Source organism: Acyrthosiphon pisum, chromosome A1 (assembly GCF_005508785.2).
Source record: "Acyrthosiphon pisum isolate AL4f chromosome A1, pea_aphid_22Mar2018_4r6ur, whole genome shotgun sequence".
Taxonomy (NCBI): Eukaryota; Metazoa; Arthropoda; class Insecta; order Hemiptera; family Aphididae; genus Acyrthosiphon; species Acyrthosiphon pisum.
The window spans coordinates 88,457,343-88,464,493 of record NC_042494.1 but is presented as its reverse complement, the minus strand read 5'-3'; positions in this window follow the sequence as shown (position 1 = coordinate 88,464,493).

Sequence of the window (7,151 nt, the reverse complement as noted above, 5' to 3'; positions counted from 1 at the left end):
CACGCCACTGAATTATATTTTTTAATCGTATTATTCAGTGAGTTCATTTACCACTCCAAACTGTTTATAAAATATATAAATCTCTATCTACAATATTAAAAAGAAATAAAATTTGTTTGGATATCATATGGGTTACAATCTCTGTACTGAACCGATTCTAAAAATGGTTTCACTAATATAAAGTTAAATCCTTGAGTAATATATTAGTACAGTAAAGTCCATGTCATGAAGTCTTATGATGGATAACAAAAGAAAATTAGTATTATAGAGAATTACGTTTGATATAACCTAATTTAATTTGGTTCTAAAAAATATTTCGTTTAACAAAGCATTTTAAATCTCGGAAACTACTTAACCAATAGTCACCAAATTTTGCACATGATATTATATTCCTAGAGACCCAGTGAGTTTTTATAGTTTTGTTTTTCAACCAGTATAATGTGGCTCACCCAGGAATTTCGTTTGGCATACAAGCGTGGTGTAGCACTGTATTCTATATATTTTGTTAAATTTTTTACCGGTCGGGTTAAATACTTAAACAAGTACCTAGTATATTATGATATACAACAAAGCAGCTTTTTTACTTTCGATATAACCTCGTGGAAAATACCACCTCGATTTATAATGAATTGTTTTTTATAATCTAGATAATTTTTTGACAGTAAACATATACGTGGTTCAATAGTTGTTTATGGAATTTTTCACTTTAACGTGCAATAATATAGGTATGTATTGCAGTATATTATGATATTTATAATTGATATCAACTATTGTACTTATATTCTATATTATGTAGGTACCTATATTGTATATTATGACTATCTAATATCTGGATTTCGATTTCAACCAGGAAATTATTAAAACCAGCACGTCCATCTCCGAGGGTTACGTCGTCGCCAATAATGATTATACCGTATACGATAGTTACAATAATAATAATAATAATAGCTGCAGGTATTTGCGGCGGCCGGCGGCGTGCGCACGTCTTCGCTTCTACAACAGACGGCCGTGCGGGGTTAGGTTAGGTTAGGGACTCGGCACATAGCTGTGAGAGATATCTACGAACACATAACACATACATACACACACACACACACACACACACACACACACACACACACACACACACACACACACACACACACACACACACACACGCATATATATATAGAACACGCGCTTTTGCGCGCTACCGGACTTGATAGTCGTGTCTGGCCTTTGGTCTCCGCGGGGACGATCGTGTGTCACGCCGCCACTGTCACCGAGGAGGTCATCGCGCGCGGAAAACCGTATAATATTATATATAATTTATATACGTAGAAGTATATATATATATATATATATCATAACGCCTCCGTCGCTGGTTTTTGTGACGATGTCAGTTTCAAGCATGTAAATTATCATATATTTGTGCGCATATAAATGAATAGCCGCTGTTGCAATAATATTATGTATGTATAGTATTATGCATTTTTTCAGTTTTCAGTAGTTATACCTATAATTTGTTACCTGGTCCACCTGCACATGCAGAGTACGGTCCGGTAACGAATATATGTCTTGGCTTTTCTTCCACGGCTGTAAACGAAGACAGTGCAGTTATAATATTAGGTATTCGCATTGTATGGGACTGTTATAATTTATTGTGAAATTGAATTTTCTAAAATTGTCAAGTGAATCTGCTTTATAGACTATAGTTACTATAGTATAGTACCTACTTCTGCGTTTCACCCGATCTGCAATGCTCCTTTTTACATCCCATGTGCCACCACTAATTATTATTATATTTCATAACAAATGCAGAGCCACTCATAACTAATAAGACTAATGATGAACCACAAACGCCATTGTATATACAAATATTCAATCTTAAATTCAAATTTAAATTTGATTATTTTGATTAGTCAAATAGGTACCGTTAGGTTTGTGAATATTTATATTGTTGATATAGAAGGGTTTTTATTTTTGGAATGCCAAACCTAATAATGAAGTATGGTTCCAAGTTAATATACAAATCGATAAATAATATTAACGACGTAATTCGGTTATGTCTAATAATTTTGTTGTAGTTTGTCAATAAATTTGAAAAATCTAAAAAAAAAAATCATCACAATATTACGAAAACGTAAAAATCGCTTATATAAGCTTGGAACTCGAATTGACTGACAGAAAAGATAATTTCATTAATCCAACGATCTCGAGAGGCATACTCTAGATGTACAATGTACAATATGTTCTCAATTGCAGCATATATTTTAAATTTTAATATTGGACACAACATTTTTAATTTTTTGGATATGGAAAAGTATTTTTGCCGGCCACCGTCCGATATCTACAAGTTGTACAGCGATATAACGTCCTAAGCACATTATAGATAGCATTAGTGCGCTTTGATCGCGTGTCTCGTACACAGTTGAGAATACTCGATTGCAATATACGTGGAAGACGTGATTCGAACAAGTAATTTCTATACAAATTAATATATTTTCATCATATTATGCCAACGGAAAGAAAAAATTTAATCGGTCCGTGTCACAATATTCATAAGCGTACTCGATGTACCCGTCGGAAAATATACCTAAAATCAATTTTTCGCGTCTTAACGTGCCTCGAGATAAAATTAAATAGAAGAATAACACCTAAGATTTCCGTAGGTATAATATATTAGGTATGTTTTACCGCTGTTGTAATATACGCGCGGAGACTGACACAGTCGTAACTCGATAAGATGCGAGCAGCGGCGGTGGATCCGTTTGCTCGTACCTATACACCGTATATAAATACATAATAATATAAAAAATTATGTTATTATATGCCCGTGCGACAAATCAACCGTGAATAACACACATTTACAACATGCGCGAGTTGTACGATTATATTGTTATTATTCTGTCAGTGGGTTTACACGTTTCTTTATTTTTTTTTTTTTAATACTTTTTATTCGTTACGAATTCATGATAGTATGTTATATAGGCACACAGAAAATCCGTTTTAAATCGTCGACCGAACAATATTAATTCTTTTCCGATTCCGACACACGATATGTCGGATTTCGGTTTCACGGTTATGTGTGGCAGCGGTGGCATGGCGGAAAAAACAAATTTGTAAAATAAAAACCATTTTATGTATTACCATACAAATCGGATGTATCGTACTGCGCAAACAGTGATTACAATAAAAAAAATATCGTACAACTACGGAAGGGTCCATTATGATGTCGTGATGGACGATTATTAGTTAGGTATATCATAATAAGGCGTCGCACGCGTAGACGCCTTGACGGCTGTTGTAGATTGCATATTATTATTATATTATAATAAGCAGCCTGCAAGTGGGGCCAAACTTTGTTTGGCTCGTTGGATTTATCGACAAGTAAGCTATATCTTCGTTCTACCGAAATATCGAACATTTTTAATGAAAAATAATGCACATAATTGATTATTATTGATGATTTAGAGACAGTGGCCCTCTAAGGTCCCTCACGTCAAAGTAATTTTGTCCACAAAAATACGCTCTACGGGAATAATGATCCTGTTCTGCAGAATCAACCAAATTTGATAACTTTTTTTAAACTAATAGACTATATAGAGGGACAGAAGGTTAGGTTCAATGTCTACAGGCTACATTGAACTCCGTTTTTCAATATTTTAATCTAAAAATGTATAATCCGAGTCTTACGAATTAATGAATTAAAATAAAAATTTGAGTTCAATTCGGTTTGTAGGAAGTAGTTTCTTCTTTCAGACAAAAAAATAGTTATCAACATCCAAAAATCAACAAAGCCTGAAAATTATTCTTGTCAAGTAATTTATTTTTGATGTAATATCAGTGATGGATACTAGGGGAAGGAGAAGGGGCGTTTGCCCCCCCCCGCGCTTGGACTGTCTTTTTAACGTTATTTTTTATTATAATATTTGGCTAAACACAATGGTAATTTAATTTTTGAAAATCCCCTCCCCCTTCTCTCGGGTGACTACTGCATCCGCTATTGTGCAATACATATTATTAACCTCCCCCCTCTAAATAGTTATCGTACAGTGGATTACTGGAAAAGTATTATAATTATTGAGGTGGAAACTAAAATATATAACCTAACATAAACTATAGAATTGTGGAAAACTTGAAATACTGGCACCCGGCTCCTTAACACAGAAATTAAATTATAATAAAAGCGCCTTAGCCTAAGGTTCGGCTTAAATAAACCATTGATGGTATCTATTCCTATAATGTGATTAACAACTACGTATTTTAAAATCAAACTAATTTGATATTTTATGTAATCTCATGTGCGTGTCGTGCAGGAATCATCGCACGATCGACAATTTATTTAATATAGGTATTTAACACAAGCTGCCTGCAGTATTTATTTTCATAACAATACGTGTTTATTGTAAACCGATCGTAGATGGTTGACTAAATATTCATCATATTCACTTCTTTTTAAAGTGTATATTTTTGATTTTTTAAGTGTAGGTAATATTAGAGTTTGCAGATTTAATATTTATTTTAGTCTTAGACAAATAAAGTATTGTGAAGTATGTGAGCACAGTCCATTATGAGTTCTACACAGGGCGCATCTCTATTCGTAAATCATTTACAACAAAATATATAGATTTTATAACGACGACGTGCCCGTTTTATTCTCATGCGCAGACCGCCTAAAAATTAATTAACCGAAACGCGCGCGCAGACGTCTCTTATTACAATATAGTTAGTGTACGATTATAATTTATAAGTGTTATAATGTGTAAAAAACGACTAAACGCAAAATGTTGGAACCAAGCCATAACGCTTCGGCATACATTTCGAGTAAAACGACGCGAGTAAACTCCTTCCGTCAGTTATAATAACATTATTAAGTATCGTTCTGAACCTATCATGTGGTCGGCTTACAACAGGTGTTCAATATGCGTATATTTAGATATATCATTAAGTACAAGAATAAGAAACGATCCGATAGAAACACGATTTCATAGTTATATTATTTATCATTATGTCAATTGAAACACTCATAATTCTATATACATGCAGCATATTATTGTATATAAATCGTACTCGTAAATCATATACATTCTGGATCACAATATTATGGAATTGTATTTCATTCGTTAGGGCCTCTATTGACATCGACGACGTTCTTATTCCTTCGATGGATCTTTTTCGTGCAACATTTGGAACTTAAAAAAACCAATTTTAAACAGATCTATTACATATTTATAGCGATAGTCTGAATCAACCAACAAATGCCATACCAGCAGAAAATTTATGCCCATAAAATATATTGTAATATTGTATGGTGACCAAAACACATATTTAGGCCACATATGCCATTCTATTAAGAGGACGCTACACTCGTATGTGTTGTCTCTGTCTTACAAACGCATAAAACAATAAAATAAATAATTATATCAATTTGTACGTTATGAATCATCCATTTAATTAACTGTGATATGTTTAACATATTATAGAGAATTGACCTATTATAAAATTCAAAAGAAATTAAATGTATTTTTGTACTTTTTTTAAATTCACTCTGATATTAAACCGAGTTAAATGGATCATTCAGAACATATAATTTGCTATGTTATGCGTTTGAAAGTACGCGGCTGGGTGTAGAGACCTCTTCATATTTTCTCTCTTCGTTTCCCTTTCATTCAGCACCGCGAAACTCCGAAAAGATGATACTCATATTCATAATAATAATAATAATAATATATCATACTGTATAATATTATAATATACGTCTCGTCTCGGCTCGCGTCCATTCAAACGTCTGTCTTTTCGTGTCCGTACTTTGTTTGTGGACCGGTCACACACACTCGTGCGTGCGCATACGCATTGAAACGTCTATACGCGGAAGACAGGGCGCGCGCCAAGAGATGTGGTCAATTCGGGCTAATTGCGCGTTAACTCGCATACCTAGGTATCATCAATCACCCGTGTCCGAGCATCGTTAATGACCACGGTCGGCGACGGTATTCGCTCTCACTGATCGTGTACACACGCACACACGTTGCCCTCGGACGACCGATAGATAGATAAAGAGTGAGTGAGAGAGTGAGAGGATGCGAGAGTTTTCGTGCCACTCTTGTTATTAATACTTAAGTTTATGCGTTTTGTTTCTCCGTATAGATACCTATGTATTACGTAGACACACACGCGCGCACGAGAGACATACCAACTAATGTTATCGTCCTTTGACTCTAAGTCTCTAAATATTTGATATAATTTGGGATGACTGAATCTCATCGGTTTGGTGGACAGTTATGCCGTTATAGAAGAACTAGGTACATTAACCACAAATCCGCCACATTCCGCTTATTAGATGGTATAATAAAAAAAAAGTTATATACAGCTTGATACATATACCGATCAGATAAATTCAGAATTATCTGGTTTAAATAAATAACCTCAATATAATATATCATAAAGGTACATTATTTTTGAGCAAGAAATAGCTGCAAATAGATCTATGTAATCTTGACTTTGAACAAGTTTATAAATAAGCATAGTATATTCTAACGAAGCAGAGGTTATATTAAGTACGTATATATTTTTTCCTTTGAGGATCAACCTATATAGGAAAATTATTTAAATCTAATTATTTTTATTAGTTTTTAAACTTTATAATTTATATTAATAACAAACGTACTTACTTGAAAAATGTATAATACAATTAAAAAGGCCTATAGTTAAACACTAACGAGTGTTTCACTTATTTTTAAACAGTTTAAAATAGTTATTTAAACAATAATGCATAATAAATTCTGACTAAGGGGTGATGACTTTAATAACAGCCACGGTCGACCGTTCTGTCGCTACTGGTGTTTGCGTATAGTATAATCTGCATGTATTATATAGTGCTATGTATAGAGTAACAAAATATTAGGTAATATTATTTGTATAATAATAATAATATGCTATGTAGAAAAATAAAAACTATTTATCAGCGGTACCTATCTATTCATTTCATACGCGTTGGGTAACGATACGCCACGGCCGCGAACGAGGATAGAAGATGACTACGATTTTTGAATCATCGTTTCGCAACTGCAACTATGAATGTATATGATCGTGAATATGCCTATAATATAAATAGGTATTTATTTGTAATATTATATTATGTTATTATTTATTATACATTAGTGTGCAGC